At 44.7% G+C, this 18090-nt stretch overlaps 1 long non-coding RNA gene across 1 annotated transcript; it reads left to right on the top strand.

The window, feature by feature from the left end:
• Window positions 1–6130: 6130 nt before the first annotated feature.
• Window positions 6131–7708, top strand: LOC147649872 (uncharacterized). The gene is made up of 2 exons (XR_015277734.1): window positions 6131–6661; window positions 6759–7708. It is a non-coding gene; the product is annotated as an uncharacterized LOC147649872 (long non-coding RNA).
• The last annotated feature ends 10382 nt before the right edge of the window (window positions 7709–18090 follow it).

Here is an 18090-nt window from a genome sequence, read left to right as displayed (position 1 = left end):
TGAAGTCCTTTTCATTTGCTGTAATAGTCAATAATGGCTAATCACATATTGCATTTTTACTTGGGGGAAATGATCTCATTATATCAGTTTTTGATCCCCCATGATTCTTGAGAGTCAGTAAATGAGGAGGTTTCCAAGTGAGTAACTGCATTCTTGATGGAACTGATTTCTTTTTATATCATCCCATAAAGGACATCTCTCCTCATATCCATGGTGAGCACTGTGCAATATCCAGTGTTTCATCATTAGCCAGCCTAAATGGACATTCATTGGATTAACATTATCATCTTTAAATTTCTCCTGCAAAATAATACATTAGAGATTATTGCTGGAGTTTTTGCTCCAAGGCACTACTGCTGGTAATCAAAATCTCATTAAAAGGAATTCATATATCCTGTAGCCCAAAGGATCTCGGTTTCATTCCTTCCCCTGTCCCTGGGCCTTCCATACACTGATTTATTTGGGTGTTTTACCTAAGGAAAAACCGCCCAATTTCCCTCTTTTAAGAGCAAGTGTCAGAGGTACAAATGGAATTGGACACCGAGGTGTTTACACACACTCAGGAGCTTTGGGGGGAAATTCACTCCTCTCTTTGTGCCAATTTCAGCCAAACTTGTAAAGGAATGAGAACTTTTTTACTTTTCTGCTGTGATGTGTGGTCAGAGCAGAACATCTCTCAACATTACAGCCTGCTGGACTGGGAGGTAAAACAGCTTTAAGAGATATCTGCCTTGAAATTGCATTTTCTTTTAGTTTTGCCTCTTCATTTTAAATTTCTTTCAAATCACAGATTACTTTTAAGCTTAACTCAATAATTACCACAACCAAATCCTATTGAAAGGAGGTGTGATTATATTAATCATGATATTATATAGAATACCATATTATATTATACCATATTCTATTATATATTTAATGAATTTATTAAATTAATTAAAACCATTGCTAATTCACAGTGAATTTGTTGATTCTGCATCTTCAGTCAGGTGTGCAGCCCAATGTGAGCATCATCAACAATCACATCCAGCTCGTTTCACTGTGAGTTCTGTGAACTGAATCCACTCTCCAAGCCCCCCAGGAGCCCCTCCCAGCCCATTTTACAAACTCATCACCACAATTACCATTCCACAGCAGATTTCCTGAATTTATTCCGTGCTCTTGCTCCCCGTTCTCTCCTCGCTGGCTCGGCAGTGCCAAGGTGGGCACCAAACAGGAAGGTGCAGGTGGGTGAGCTTTGAGCTGCTGGAGTGGCACAGAAAAACTGACCTCAATTTTCAGAATCCTGAGATGTTTTCAAGATGAATGCGATGCTTGAGAGCTGTGGGAGGATTTGAAAATTGAAATTTGAAATTGGCTGTTTTCTGGAGTTTTGGTCCCTTTGAACTCTGGTGCTGCTCACACAAACGTGGGAATGCTTTTTGTTCCCGAGCTGACAATCCTGGCTGGGAAAAACTTGAGAGATTTCCTCCCCAGTCTTTGAGCTGAGAATGTTCTCTGTTCCTTCTAATGCTGGGAACGCACTTCAATGACCTTCCTGAGTGCTCAGAGTAATTCATCACTAATTGCTTCTAGAAGTTGTTTTTCCAAGGTTCAGACTAAGCTTGTTCACGGATGCTCACTCATCCATAGAGCTCACACCTTGCAACTAAAATCGCTTCTTCTTTAATGTAATGAGATCTTAGAGAGTCCTCTGTGGCTTCCCCAAATGTTCACAGAAAATCCCAGAGGGGCACACTGGGATGTCAATAAACATTTTATTTACCTCACCCTCAGCACGGGGACTTGCAGCTGGAAAAAGGAAATAAGCCAGGATTTAGGGAGAGCTGCTCAAAGACCAACTCCTTCGTGGTCCTTCAGAGCAATGGGTGCCACGTTTCCTAACCTCCTGTGAAAATCTCTGATATTTCACTGCCTCTCACGACAGAAATTCAGCTTTTTTTACAGAATATTGTAAGGCTGTGTAAATTCTGCAGAGGTTTATCCATTTGGCTGTGTCCAGGAGGAGGTTTTCTCTTACCTGCCCGTTCCTCAGCAGTGCAGGAGGAACAGAGGAGATGCTTTTCCTTCCCCTGGCAGCAGCACAGGTTAAAGCTAAAACAGGACCCACAATTTTAGTGGAATCACTAAAGCTCAAACAAGAGCATCAGTTCCTTAAGGATGGCTGATATTTCTAGTTAAGATTTCACTTCTTAAAGTCCATCTTCATAAACTGTGCATGAGCAGTAGAAACCTTTCTTTTAATGGCCCTGTTCATAGTTTTGCCCCTAAAAAAATGAAATTTTTTCCTCCTTTCCTTCACAGCTGATTGAAGATTTGTTTTTCTGACATTACTGGGAACAAACTTTCACATACAGAGAATTTTCCTGCTGCCATCACCATGATGTGTGGGTGCTGCTGCTGAGCTGCATTACTGATATCCATGCACAAAGATCTAAAATGAAAATATTTTCCATTAAAATCCACTGACCCTTCTTCTGGGAAAGAAATTGAATATTCTCATTATGACTTTTCACTCTTTCTTTCTTCCTTTCTTTTTTTAATTTTAATCACATCTCAAATTGGCTTCATTTGATCTCAACTACCTTTGTCCTAAAGCTATTGCTTTTGTTCTTCTTTTTCTGAAAATCAGGGTTTGTGATTTTGGGAAAAAGAGAAATAAGCTTTTTCTCTCAAGTTTTATTTCATTGCTTTGCTTGGAAGATTGTAGCTTGAGGACAGAAAGTTGCATTGATGTGGGAAGAGGATGGAGCAAGCTGTAGGAATCCACATTTTAGAAGGAAATTTTAATTTTGCTTCAATTTCAGTCGCAAACAGAATTCGCTTGCCAGAGTTTGTGTTCATGACAATGACTTTGAAATTCAGAATCACTCCACAATCTCTCTTGTCTATTTTTTACCTTCTGAGTTTCATTTGGAATTGGTGATTATTGAGCTTAGTCAAGCTGCCTCCCCCCTAAATGCCTGCAATTCAGTAGTTTATAGTTGGTTTCAGGGTCCAGATGCTATTTAGAGCTGTATTTATGCTCACAACTGGAACTGCAAACCCTGCTCTAGCCGCTGGCTAAGGGACAGATGTGCTCAGCCAGATGTTCTGAGGACACAGAGGAACCCATCCCTTAAATAAACCCATGACCTGCTTAGCCAAGCTCCTGCTGCCTCGGATGCCAGGAGATGGAAACAGCGATGAGAAATCCTCCCTGAAAGTGAGTTTGCTCTTTCTGGAGCAGCCCTGGATGCAGACTGTGCCTCAGCACGTGCTGGGACAGAGCTCCTGTCACCCCCTGTCCCCAGGGGGACCCAAAGTGCTGTGCCTGGAGCCCCTGGGGTTCCCCTGCTTGCAGCACCCCTTGGACAGATCACAGCACCCCTGGACAGATCACAGCACCCTTGGACAGATCACAGCACCCCTGGACAGATCACAGCACCCCTGGACAGATCACAGCACCCTTGGAGAGATCACAGCACCCCTGGACAGATCACAGCACCCCTGGACAGATCACAGCACCCTTGGACAGATCACAGCACCCCTGGACAGATCACAGCACCCCTCAGACAGATCACAGCACCCTTGGACAGATCACAGCACCCCTGCACAGATCACAGCATCCCCTGGACAGATCACAGCACCCCTTGGACAGATCACAGCACCCTTGGACAGATCACAGCACCCTTGGACAGATCACAGCACCCCTGCACAGATCACAGCACCCTTGGACAGATCACAGCACCCTTGGACAGATCACAGCACCCTTGGACAGATCACAGCACCCCTGCACAGATCACAGCACCCCTTGGACAGATCACAGCACCCTTGGACAGATCACAGCACCCTTGGACAGATCACAGCACCCCTGCACAGATCACAGCATCCCTTGCACAGATCACAGCACCCTTGGACAGATCACAGCACCCTTGGACAGATCACAGCACCCCTGGACAGATCACAGCACCCCTTGGACAGATCACAGCACCCCTGCACAGATCACAGCACCCCTGGACAGATCACAGCACCCCTGCACAGATCACAGCACCCCTGGACAGATCACAGCACCCCTGGACAGATCACAGCACCCTTGCACAGATCACAGCACCCTTGGACAGATCACAGCACCCTTGGAGAGATCACAGCACCCTTGGACAGATCACAGCACCCTTGGACAGATCACAGCACCCTTGGACAGATCACAGCACCCCTCAGACAGATCACAGCACCCTTGGACAGATCACAGCACCCCTCAGACAGATCACAGCACCCCTGGACAGATCACAGCACCCTTGGACAGATCACAGCACCCCTGGACAGATCACAGCACCCCTGGACAGATCACAGCACCCTTGGAGAGATTTGGACAGATCACAGCACCCTTGGAGAGATTTGGACAGATCACAGCATCCCTGCACAGATCACAGCATCCCTGGACAGATCACAGCATCCCTGGACAGATCACAGCACCCCTGGACAGATCACAGCACCCTTGCACAAATCACAGCAGCCTTGCACAAATCACAGCACCCCTGCTGATTAAATCTCACTGACACACAAAACTGGGGAGGATGTTCACACACCAGAGGTGGAACCTGCACTGGGGTCAGCACTTCCAGCTGCTTGTCAAAATGCTTTCCACTCTCCACACCAGAGGAAAAAACTAAATTCTAATGAATTTCACACCAATGCCTGGGTGCCCAGATAATTATTATGATGCCACAGACACCACACAGATTCTGTGAGGAAACCATTCCTGTCCCAGCCCCTCAGCACTGCAGCATTAACATCCCTGGGCACAAATTTACTCTGCAATATTCCAAACTTCTCAGCGGAGCCAGAGTGCAGTTATTAATTATTTGTGTTGCAAAGGGAAAGGAGGTGATAAACAAGGAATGAGGGAGACCAAATTACCTTATAAATACCTTGGGATGCTCTCAAGGTCAGCAGCAGAACCAGGTAAATGTGATTTGTTCCTTTCTCCCAGTAACTCACCCTCACTTTCTATCACACAGTGAAGTTCAGCCTGCACTAACCCTGCAGGGAGACCCAACCTCACTCCTACAAATCCAGCAAGCAAAAGCTACAGGGGAGAGAATCCAGTCTGGAAATGCCCCACTGGAAATGCCCCTCTGGAAATGCCCCACTGGAAATGTCCCATTGGAAATGTCCCATTGGAAATGCCCCACTGGAAATGCCCCACTGGAAATGCCCCACTGGAAATGCCCCACTGGAAATGCCCCACTGGAAATGTCCCACTGGAAATGCCCCACTGGAAATGCCCCACTGGAAATGCCCCACTGGAAATGCCCCACTGGAAATGTCCCACCCCATCACCTGCTCTTCCCTTCCCCTGTGTCCCACAGGTACAGAGTGGCCAAAATTCCATTTGATTTATGTCACCTCATAATCCAGCTTATCCCCAGCTGTTTCTTCATGACTGAGCACAGAGCCAGGAATATGATTAACTGTGAAATCTAATATATGTCAATTTTTTCTGCTGTTTGCTGTTTGTAGCACATTGTGAGTGAAAGTGTAAACTTCCTCATTTTTTCAATCTTTCACTCATGTCAGAAATGCCAGATCCCTGAGCTGTACAGTCAGAGGAAAAATAACTGAAATGTCCTTTCCTGGATCAATCCTGGCTCTGCTGACGTGGCAAGATGTCACAAAACCCCAAGGTGAAGAATTGTTTACTGCACACAAGGACAAATGAGCACTGGGGCAAACAGAGCAGCCCAGTCCTGCAGGTGCTCCCCAAACCTGATGCCCATCAGCTCCACCAGGACCAACCCCTGAATCCACAGCCTGTGTCCTTCCCTGACATGTTAAAATCAACTTTTATCATTTGAAATAAATCAACACCAAATCCTTCCTGCTGCCACCATCCTGCAGGGTCCAACACACCAGAGCACAGGGAAATTCAGCCCTGGGCACTGGAAACAAAACCAGTAGGGCCCAGTTTGGTTCCTCAGACGGGAGCTGGTGGAACCTCACTACTGGGATTTCTAAACAGGTTTCAAGCTGGCCTCACTTCCCCCTGAAGTCATTTATAGCCCATTAAAGGTAAAACTCACTCGTTTGGTTTGAAGAGCTCCAGCTGAAAGCAGAGCACTTCTGAGAGACCTGTCCAAGGCTGAGAGCCACCACTGACATAACCACCATGAGAATTTCCTTTATTTGGTCACAGCCTCACCAGGATCAAAATTCCACTGTCCCCAAAGAAAACCACAGACACTTTTATTCCCCTGAGTTTTTTACCTAAATATCCAGGGGCAGGAGAAAAGTAATTTAATATTATTGATATTATTATTATTATTACTATTATTACTATTATTACTATAATTTTTATCAGCACCCTGTGTGAAGTATCCATTCCTGTACTTTAGAAACACAACACATTTTCCTTTCCAGGACTGTTCTCTCAAGATATCTGAGAGATTTGGGATAAAAAGAGCTGTTGTGGTACAAATATCTCAAGGCTGAGTTTTGCCTCCAGTAAAGACTGAATCCAGAGAGGGCAGGAGTGATTTTGGAATTGGAAAAACAACAGAAAGCCCCAATGAAACCCCAAGTGAGCAATTGCAGAGCTACAACTCACAACTCCGTGCAGCAGCCACTGACAGTATTTTTTCAGTTCTCTGGTTTAATTTATTTTTGATTTGCCCAGCACCATGAGGTGAGTGTGGTTAGTGAAGGACAATGCACAAGGAAAGCTGTGCACCTAAAAATCAGCAATGAATTTAATTTAATCACTTGTTTCTCTGCTCATTCAGCCAAGGAATAATCAAATCCCGATGAAATCATTGAGGAGCTTTGGATTTATATTAATGAAAGAGAAAAGCTCTGAAGCTTTCCTGCATGACAATCACCTCAGCACGGGTCAGCACTTGTGCCAGCCTGTCAACATCTCATCCCTGCCTTCCTCACCCTCCCTGACTTAGGAGTTATTTATTAAATAAAAGTTCTCCACAGGATCTCGTGGCCCTTGTTGATAAAATGTTTCTCCCCATTACAACTGGAAAGTTGGAAAAATCAATTGTTTATGTTATCAGGAAGAACATTTTTACTTTTTAGCTGCAGAATGTTGTCTGAATTTTCCAAAAGGCTACAAAAAATGAAAAGGTTTTCTGTCACTTATTAAAACTACAGAGCCTCTGCCTGGCAGCTTTCTACTGGGCCTCCCTCTCAGATCCTTGAGAATTCTGCCTGGAGAATGGCAGCCAGCCCAAATCTACATGAAACTCCTATTTAAATATGACATTCAAAGCCAGTCTGGAATGTGACAGGGATACAAAACAGCACCTCCGAGGTTTTGTCCAAGAATCTGAACTCAACATTTTTCTGGAAATGAAAAAGGGTCGGGGACTCAGTTTTGATGCTCTGTTCAAAGGTCTTTGAAGATGAGAAGCACATTCCCTGAAACTCCCTGGGCAATTTTGAAATATCAGTTTCTGTATTTCTACAAATGTATAAATAATACAGCATGGATTACATAATATAAATAATATTTGTAATATTTTTTTTGTTGGATCATAAAGGTTCTGTGTTTATTTGTTTGCTTAGACACCTTTTTTTCATGATGTTTGACTAGAACAGAAATATCTAAACAGCATCCTGTCATCACAGGACTGGAATGATCCTGGGCCAAGATAAGGGATTTTCCTAACTTGAGTTAGGTTTTAAAGTCCTGCATTTTTGGGGTTGTTGGATTAAAAGCTGGTGCAAACACTGGATAAAACAAGCCCTGAGTAAGGGAGCGCCCAAGGTCACTGCCAGGTATTTCTGCATCCAATTCAAACAGGAAAACCTGGGGAAATCCATCTCACAGCTCTTGCAATGGTGCCTCAGGATTTTAGCTTTTATATTTTTCATACAAAACATGAAAAATCACAAGCACCAGTTTTAGGTTCTCCTGAAAAGGCACCAGCAGGATTCACCAGGATCCCAGCAAACAGAGCTAACAAAGTTTGACCTCAGCCAAACCTTCCCCTGGAAAAGAAAAGAATCTGGGGCAAAAAGCCCCCCAGAAAAGTGACTGATGTCGTGCTTGTGATGCATTTATCATGCAGGAGGCTCAGCTGCAACAGCAGAACGTTTCTTGCATGGGACAGGCTCAGGGATAAAGCTGCACATCTTCACTCAGCTTCAGGAAAGGCACAGCCCCTGCTCCCCTGCCACAGGAAAAGGCTGCCCCTGCACACAGGGCAAAAAGCAAAAGGCAGGGACGTGCCAGGGGTGATGGATGGCAGAGAAAAGAGAGCTCTGCAAACAGCATTAGTGACCAGGCACAGGTGACACTGTGACACTGTGACACTGTGACCAAGCCTCCAGACACATCAGTGCCCGAGCCAGGAGAGCACCCAGCAGGGCCAGCCCCTGGGAAATTCCTGCTCCTTCCCTCTGCAATTCATCCATCACCCTCCAAAAGACCTCCTCAGACAATCCTGCCCAGGCTGTGATCTGATAAGCAAAGCCAAATAGGATAACAAGGTAAGGCAAACTCAAAATACTCTCCTTTCAGGTCAGAGAGGAAAGCAGATATATTACCCTTTAAAGGGAGACCTGAAAAAGAGATTGGAGCTGCAATTTGGATTCTCTCATCTCTGTGCTGATAGGTGCTACTGGCTGCCACCTCATAAAGTGATCAAAGAGCTCCTAAAACCATCCACCATCAAAGGCTTTTCCCACGCTGGGACAGCTGAGATGGTTCAGAGCTGCCTTTGGGCAGGGCAGAGCAGAAGGAATGGAGCTCACTGAGCCACCAGGAGCCTCAGCACAGCTGATCCCAACCCCACAGGTGACATTTCCCTGCAAGAGCCCTCTCTGAGCGTGAACAGATCCCTCTGGGGTTTCTCATTGCCCACCTGACAGGTGAGAGGGTGGCTGTGAGCAGAACAAGGTGCAGCAGGGCGATCGCAGCTCCCAGCTTCGCTTTTCTGCCCCTCTCTATTTGCTTTGTTTCCATTTCAGTTTGGCTACAAACAGCAGCAGTCTGGCTGTGAGCTGTGCCATGGGCAACCTCCCCTCACCTGGGGGCACCTGCAGCACGTTCTGCTCTCAGATGTGCTAATTAATGTTCTCTAAATTACCTGAACACCCTCGTCAGGCACAGAACTCAGCCTGTAAAAGGACATTCCCATTTCAGTGACTTCTGTGACTTTGTCCTGTGACAAAGTGTCTTTACACGGGTCTCTGGATGTTGTTTTCCTGTTTATTCCTGTTCCCACTCCTCACTGCTGTACAGCACATGCTTGAGGGCAATATTCCACCTGGAGGTGACTTTCCTTCCACACTGCACCCTGCCCATTTCCCCAGCCCCCCAGAGATGGAATTTTCCCAGTTAATTCTCCTCCCTTCGTTATTATCATTATTTTCATTATTATCATTATTATCATTATTATCATATTATTATTATCAAATTAGTACAACCCTTCTGCTGCACCTCAGCTCCCTGCAATCACAGGAATGGTGCAGTTTGCTGTAAATGCCTCCAAAAGCCAACAGCTGAGTAAAAAGAGAACTGAAACAAATATTTTTGTCTGCATTAAGGAACTTGAATTCCCCCTGCAGCTCCCTGAATCGCTGACAATCATTACCCTTGTTCCTTCATGCATTGTTTTTGCCAGTGCTCATTATTAATCCTGTTCTTCCTGCTGCTGGATGGATTTCAAGCCATCCTATGCAACAAAGAAAAGTAAATTGAAATTAGCATTATCTAAACCTCTAATTAAAGGGGTATTAATTTCTCTTCGGTGAAAAGTTAAAGGGAAAAGTCCCATTCTTGAAAAAAGGAAATACGTTGTCACATTTTAAAGTCAAAGTTAACTATGAATTATGGATCATTTGAAATAAAGCAATACCAATGTACCCACCAGGCCTGTATCCAAAGTAAAAATGAATTTATGACAAAGCTGATACTGACCCATCACTTATAAGGTCTGTTAAATTCATCTTAGAGTGGGCTTCTAGTGGAAGATGATTTATTAAACAAAGTAATATAAAATGCAATGAAATAGATTAAGTCTCTTTTTGAAATATTGTTATCCATTAGGTCTGGTAAATTGAAGTGTGTTTAAACATGAAATACCACTTGAGCAGATCCTGCAGCTCCCACCTGAACGTGGGGCTGCCAATGCTTGGTGTCTCACTGGGAAAAATCTCTGTCAGGAGAAGAGATGGCACCAACGACTTTATTTATTCGGGGGTTTTAAATTGACCACCTTTAGGCTATCCTAACAATTCCAAACGTTTCCTGAGCAAAAGGACAGAGCCAGGACAGACCCGGGAGCCTGAGGGAACCCAGAGGTTCCCCCTTCATCCCCACCCCTGAGCTCCAGCGAGGAGGGGGCTCCTGCCTGCTGAGCTCCCGTGCATTTCCTGCACCGCCTGCAGCTGCAAGCGCCAGGATTCACTTCTTGACAGAAATCTTCCCTCTGCCTTCCAACAGGAGTAATTCTGTTGTAATGACTCCTGTGAAGATATCATTTGAATAGCAGTGGTTTATCAGTTTTATTTTCGCCTGTTTTCCAGAATAATCCGTTCTCTTATCTCGCTTTTGCTTTTCAGCCTTTGAACGTTTCTAAGCTTTCGTGCTTTGTGCATAACACAAAATCTCACGGCCACGGGAAAAGCGCTGCCTCTTTCTTTTTTTTTTTTTTTTAAATTTATTCATAATTAAAAGTCCTGTGTTAGCGACAGTTTCAAATCTGACACGACATTTTTATAATCTACTTAATATCTCAAAAGGTTTCTCTGCACTGCAGCCTAGGAATTATGCAAATTAAGAAGGGGAAAAAAAGCCCAGCCTCACTGTTGTTTAATCATAAAGCTATGACTGAAGAATTATTGTTGTTTTTATTATAGGAAAACTACATTACAGGGTTTTGCCATGGCTCAGAGCACTCTGCACTGCAAGAATTCTCCTTCTCACACTGATATAATCACTGCAAATACGCCTGGCCCCAGTCCAAAGCCGGTGCTGAAGTTAATAGAAAGATTCTGTAATGGGCCTGGGATCAGGCCCTTTGTAAATATAATGGAGTGTGGTCCTTTGCTCCCATTTATCTGTGTGTGTCCTGGCATTTACCCGGGCAGCTCTGCCACACCCCGGGCTGCAGGAGCCACAGCATGGGGAGCAGGATGCTAAATGGGCTCCTGGTTCTTTAGAGTGACTGCAAGGTTTTCATTTTGTGTCTCTGCAGTTCATTACTCAATTCTTGGCCCTTTATTGAGCTGGGATTCGTGGCTCCCTCGGTGCAGGGGCAGCTCTGAAATGCAGCACAGAGGGATCCATGGATCTCAGTTCTCCCTGGGAAATGCAGGAATGAGGGATCCATGGATCTCAGTTCTGTGAGATGCAGGAATGAGGGATCCATGGATCTCAGTTCCCCTGGGAAATGCAGGAATGAGGGATCCATGGATCTCAGTTCCCCTGGGAAATGCAGGAATGAGGGATCCATGGATCTCAGTTCCCCTGGGAAATGCAGGAATGAGGGATCCATGGATCTCAGTTCCCCTGGGAAATGCAGGAATGAGGGATCCATGGATCTCAGTTCCCCTGGGAAATGCAGGAATGAGGGATCCATGGATCTCAGTTCTCCCTGGGAAATGCAGGAATGAGGGATCCATGGATCTCAGTTCTCCCTGGGAAATGCAGCACTGAGGGATCCATGGATCTCCCCTGGGAAATGCAGGATGAGGGATCCATGGATCTCCCTTGGGAAATGCAGGAATGAGGGATCCATGGATTTCTCTTCTCCCTGGGTGCAGACTGGCTCTGGCAGGGGCAGGCACAGGCAGCTCAGCCCCTCCACAGGGCGTTTATCCCAATAAAATGATGGGGTTTGATGGCTCTGGGGCTGGTGACCCCGATCTGCTGCTCTGTCCCCCTGGGGGAGCGCGGTGCTGAGCTCTGGGGTGCAGCACAGGGCAGGCAGAGGAGGAGAGACCGGCCTGTGTTTGGAAATCCCAGGAAAAGGATGGACAAGAAGAGAGGATTGTGCATTCCTGTGCTGAGTTCACCCCGTTGGTTTGTTTGTTTGTTTCAGTGCTGAGCTGCTGCCTCGTGAGCTCCGTGTGCTCACAGTAAATTCATCAGGTTTAGAACAGAGATTTGGGGAGCCTCTTTCTCCAGCTGAGCTACAAAACCTGCCCAGTTTCTTCTACAGCTGTGCCAGGCTCAGCCTCATCACTGGCAAAATCAATTCAAAGTGAGGGTGTAGAGAACACAACACTTGTGTTCATATTGCTGAAACTGCAGCTCCTGAATATATGATTTTAAATGCCATGCTTCCCCTGGCCTTGTCACACTTTGCAAGTATCTGATGGCAGATATTAAGTTCTGTGGCAGAATAATTCTTATGTAACTGAGAAATACCTTTAGCATAATTTATGAATGCTGCTTAGCTGGTATTTACAGCAGCTGCAGTAAATCCAAGATGCAGCTTCAAACACAACTCACAGCATCTCCCTAAATGTAACCTAATACTGTCAGGAAGCGTCAGCTTTAAACAAATAACTCCACACAACACTGCACTAAATAAAGATTATGACAATCTAATGTTGATCTTCAAACTTGAGATGCTTAGACACAACAGAATTGATTTTTTTTCTTTTTTAAAAGAAGAAGGTCAGGCAGAAAAACAGTATTCCAGAGGTCAATCGCTCCACAGCCCTCAAGCATATTTTGCTGCATCTTGAAATTTCACTCCAGAGAAAACATTATGAGCATTTATCTTGTCCTGCCGAGAGGGGAATGGGAAAGATGATGCAGCATCTAAGTTCTGGTGAAACAAACAGCAGTGATTTCACTGCTTGCACAAAGTAATCCCCCAAAATCACAAAGTTACACTAGGTTAATTTAATTATAAAGCCCACAACCATTGCATTGTGTTTTGCTGCATCAGACAAGATCATTTGTATCATTTTTCAGGTGTAATCACCTTCTGTGCTCTATTTTCACACACTCTCAGTGTTACAGCAGCACCCACAGACCCAAAAAACCTCAATTCCACCGTGATTTACTCCTAGGGTGAGGGTTAAAGGGTTAAGGGCAGGCGAGGCAGAGCAGGGAAGGACAACCCAGGGTCCCACAGCAGCTGGGGACCAGGAGCAGAGGCAGGAAAAGCCTCCAGAAATGAAGCCAGTTGTGGGTAAGGGGATGAGAACACCCCAGCAGCAGCAGGGACGAGGGACAGAGCCAAGATTTCCCATCCTGTCACAACTGAGCCTCGTCAAGGGCAGGGATGTGCTGAGAGAGACGTGCTGCCCTTGGAGACCCAGCTGGAAGGAGGAAGGAAAGGGGTCAGCAGTCCCCTGAGGAATGTGGATTTGGAAAATAATGTGAAAATTCCAAATAAGAGGACCTGAGAAATATTTGGTATCTGGGGAAAAAAAAAAAAAACCAAACCAAAAAACTGAATCCACCCCCAAAAGAACAGGTTTTAATGCTTTGAGAGCAATCAAATTCTAGTTCAGTGTAATGACAGCATTGCTTTCCAAAACAACTTTTCTCCCACTCCCACTTCTCTTTAACTTGATTAATCAGTTTTTCCATTGTAGAGACTTGAGAGAGGCCTTTTTGCCATTTTAAATGCATTTACCTGGGAAGTCAGAATGCAGTTTGTAGCGTTCCAAAAGGGCAGGTGACGGGTGCCCTTCGCTGCCCAGCTCTGACCATTTCACAGGAATGAGCACTGGATTCTGTTTGGGAACACTCACTCATCCATCCTGACTGAAATGTCAGCCAGGACTGAGTGAACAAACACCTCATTGCTTTATCCCTGCCTTCCCAGCTCCCACAGCCCCAGGAGGGGAGTTCTAAAATTCCATTTTGCCTGCTCCGATTGCATTATTTGAGACAACGCCTTCACCAAGATATACATCAGGATGTCTGAGGTGAAACTTCTGTAAAACACACAAAAAAGGGAGCTTTTCTCCTGCACAACAGCTGTTCTCCTTTACCTGAGCCTCCAGGAATGGGGCCATTTTATAAATAGTTTTCAATTCAGCAATTAAGCGAGATGTCTTCCCAGCGAGCAAATGTTCCAGCAGCCTGTGTGATTGCTTTAACAGAGTTCAAACACTTTATCCCACTGCTTTTATCCACCAACCTGGAATTACCTCCCCGTTCCTTCATGCTAAATGCAAATTTCATTTCTGCTTTGTCCCACCTCCCCTCTGAGATCAGATTTCCCCCCTTTGTCCCGGCTGTGCCAAGGTTGTGACAGTGACTCGTGGTTAGGCACATTTTGGGATTTCACTGGCAAAGCTGGCCTTGGGAAAATGGTATTTCAGAGAGGAGGAAGCCCAATAAATTGTGAAGTGCATTATTATGAGACAAGGAGCAGCTGAGGTAAATAATTAGTAATTATTAAATTACTAGTAATTAGTAAAATAATAATAATGTCTTGCCTTCTGCCAGGCCAAGGTGTGAATCAGAGCTGACTTGGCACGCCACAGCCAAAAAACAACTGTTCAAGCATGACTTAGACACCTGTGGGGGACAAACAGATCACAGCCCATGCTGCTGGTTATTTTTTATTCTCCTGGCTCTGCAGAAAAGGAAATATGATATTGCAGCTGACTGGAATTCCTGCTGGAATGCAATGGGTCAGAACAAGTGTGTCAGCTGAGCTGGTGTCCCCCAGCACTGGGAAAAATAAAAGAAGGGGAAAATAAAAGGGAAAAATAAAAAGGAAAAATAAAAAGGGAAAAGGAAAAATAGAAAGGAAAAATAAAAGAGAAAAATTAAAGGGAAAAATTAAAGGGAAAAATTACAGGGAAAAATAGAAAGGAAAAATAGAAAGGAAAACTAAAAGGGAAAAATTAAAGGGAAAAATTAAAGGGAAAAATAAAAGGGAAAAATAGAAAGGAAAAATAGAAAGGAAAAATAAAAGGGAAAAATAAAAAGGAAAAATAAAAGGGAAAAATAAAAAATAAAATTAAAAGGGCTGCTGGAGCAAAGGCTGTGCTTGCAGCAGTGTGGAACCCCTGTCCCCAGGGAGCTCCCACCCATCTTTTTTTTAACCTAAAACACATCAGAGAGTTTAAGGCAATGCTCAGTGAGACTGGGGACACAATTAATTGTGTCTCTTGGAGACCCCCCTGGCTGGGGTGGAAGGGAAGCTGCTTTTGCTTGTGAGCAGGAAGAGCAGCAGGGACAAGGAAGAGACCAGGAGTTCCATATTTTTATATTAATGCTAATATTTTTAAATGATCTAAAGTGCTATAATTGCTCAGGAAACCATTACTTAAATGTAAATTCCATGAGCAAAGGAAAGACAGAATGGGCATTCAAGGCACACTTGGTTTGCACTGAATTAAAAAAAAAGGGAATTATCTCTTCAGTTGAACTGGGTTGCTAGCCTGCAAAAATGCTGTAGATTCCTGAAGCTGACATGTAATACTCTTCTGTGATTAGATTATTAGTTTAATGAATAAAAAAATCACCTCAATGTTTCTTTCTGATTTTGCTGCATAGATTAGGAAAGGAAGCAAGCTGGCAAAGGGTCACACATGAGCAGTTGGGTTTAACTTCTGAGTCCATCAGAAGCACATTTTAGTAGGCAGCTGCAAAAACAGGCACTCCCTAAGAGTCAAAAAAAAGAGTTTTGAGTAGCTAAAATGAGCAACCCCCCTGTTGTGGTGTGAAAGGACAATGCTCTGCTGGGGTAGGGTGCAGTGAGGAACAGCTGAACGGGAACAGTGTGTGTGACCATGGGAAAACAACAACCCCAGCACAGCAAAAAGGTTTCAGACCCCATTCCCAGGGAGTCAGAGGCTGCAGCTCCCTGGCATTTCCTGAGGGAGAGGTGCACATGCACCTGCAGCATCCCCGTGAGCAGGAACGTGTTCCTGAGCATGAAATCCTCTGGGGACTTTGCAAGGGGTGCTCAAAATCCAGATCCCTGCATGGGTTTGAAACATCTCCTTTGGGCAGGTGAATGGGCAGAGCTCTGGCCTCGCCCTTGTCTGGGGGTTATTCACTGAACGTGATTTCCACTGGGCTGGGCTTTCACATTCCAGGGGCAGCAGGCACCTCTTGAGCTCTGAAAATCAGCCTGAACCACTGACTGTGCCTCAGGGACAGACATCACTTTCTTTTAAAGGAACACTTGTTTTAAAACTGAATTTTTGTGTCTTCCCTTTTACAAAAAGAAGAAAAAGCAAAGGCTGCAGAGGTCTTGGTCCTTCCTAACTGGCAGGAACGCTGCCAGAGTGCAAAACTTTTAAACTCCAGTGCTCTGGAAATAAGGAGACTAGACTTGTAACTATTTATAATTATTTAATTGGGCCTCTTCAGTTAATGCTGCATTAACACTTTGCATAATCTAATCTCTGCCTTACAGAAGTGCTATTTTAAGCTCTAAAATTTCGTGGCTCAATTTTCAGGATAAAGAATTTTGATTGTAATGATAGAGCAGAGGCTGGTTGAGAAAAGTGGCATGAGACAAGAATGCAAAGCTGTGATTTCCCTCCCTGGCCACAAGCTTTTTCTCTTGCACTGTGCTCCACAGAATTAGGAACCTGCAATTAGATTAATCCCACAATTGATTCCAAAAGGTTCAGTGATTAAAAACAACTGTACAGAACCAACATTTAGAAAAAGAATCAAACACTATTTATGCACCAGTAGCTTTGTTAAAAACAGGGAAAAAACCCACTCAAGCCAGAGGAACAAGCCCAAGGTTTAATTTATATAAATTGCAGCCACCTGCTCCTTCCATTTCCAAAAGAAAGATTTTCCTGCATGCTCTAAATCAATTTCTCCAGCTAAAGGAATCTCTGGGAGTCTCACTCCTTTAATCTTCCATCTGAGGTTGCCAACCTTTCCCCTTAAGCTGCAGATAAGATCAGTAAATTAGGAAGTGATTACCTTCACCCAACCAGCTGCCAGCACGCAGTGCAACAATACATAACAAATGGGTGAAGGCAGGAATCTCACTGCCCTAAGAAAATATTGATTGTTAATTTAGGGAACTGTATTAATGCAATAAAATCTGACCCAGAGCCTGGGGAGCTGCTGGGAACCCCAGCCTGCCAGGATCTCTCAGCTGGCACTGAAACATTTCCCCAGGGAGTGACCCCAGTGATTGTCACCAGCACAAAATGTCACTTCAGAGCTACAGGAGTCACTGGAAATAATACAAAGAGCAGATCCGTGTTCCTGGCTCAGAAAACCACTGGAATGAGGCCTTGCCTTGCTGTGGCTTACAGGAATAGCTGGTTCTAAACCCGCTCCCAAGGGACTCACACCACCCAAAATGCTGCCCAAACAGCCTCACAAATGGGTTTTTCCTCCAGTGAGTCACTTATTGCCTCATGCAAGCAAGTTTGTCTTTGTTTTGGAGCTGTCTGCAGGGCACCAGAACATCTGGGAGTTAATTCTGGGCCAAGCTGGTGCCTTGTGTAGTGCACGAGGGAAATGAACGCTGCTGATCTCTACAACGCCTTTACAAGCACTCTTCAAACATTTCCTCAAAAACATTTTAAATAGTTTTATTTAAATCCCTCCTGTCAGGGAGAGATCACTTGTAGCAGGATATATTTAGGAACTGAAGAATGCTGGACTAGGGCTGACAAATTTGGACATCTTTCTGTCACTTCCAATCATAACTCAGCGTAACAGAAGAGCACGGGGGGAACAGGGTTGGATTTACAAGCCATTGTTGTTCTATGTCAGTTGATATTCTCCATTGCTGCTGCTCATGAGTCAGATTTCTTTACTATTTGGATACTCTACTCCTTAAAAGTATGCAAAGAGGGACCCATTGCCAAGAGCTTTTCTAATTTAAAGCAGGCTGGTGGCAGAACTGGCAGAGCCAACGCGGTTATTTCCTGCTGAGCTCTAATATGTGTCACCAGGATGGGAAAAGTTCAAGAAGGGATGAAGGAAAACACATCCTTCTCTGAATCTGATGTGCATGTGCCATCCCTGCCTGCTCCAAGTGCAACCAAGTGCCCAGAACCCTTCACAGCCATCAAACAATAACCGTGCCCTGCCTGGCAGGAGCTCTCAGGTTCCTTTTGCCCGTCACCCGATGGCACAAACCCACATCAGGGTGAAAAAACAGGGCCCTGGGGCCTCAGTCAGCAGAAATACTT

Source organism: Cyanistes caeruleus, chromosome 18 (genome assembly GCF_971803275.1).
Source record: "Cyanistes caeruleus chromosome 18, bCyaCae1.hap1.1, whole genome shotgun sequence".
NCBI lineage: Eukaryota > Metazoa > Chordata > Aves > Passeriformes > Paridae > Cyanistes > Cyanistes caeruleus.
Note: the sequence above shows the minus strand (reverse complement) of the source record. Positions and strands in the feature narration are given on the sequence as shown.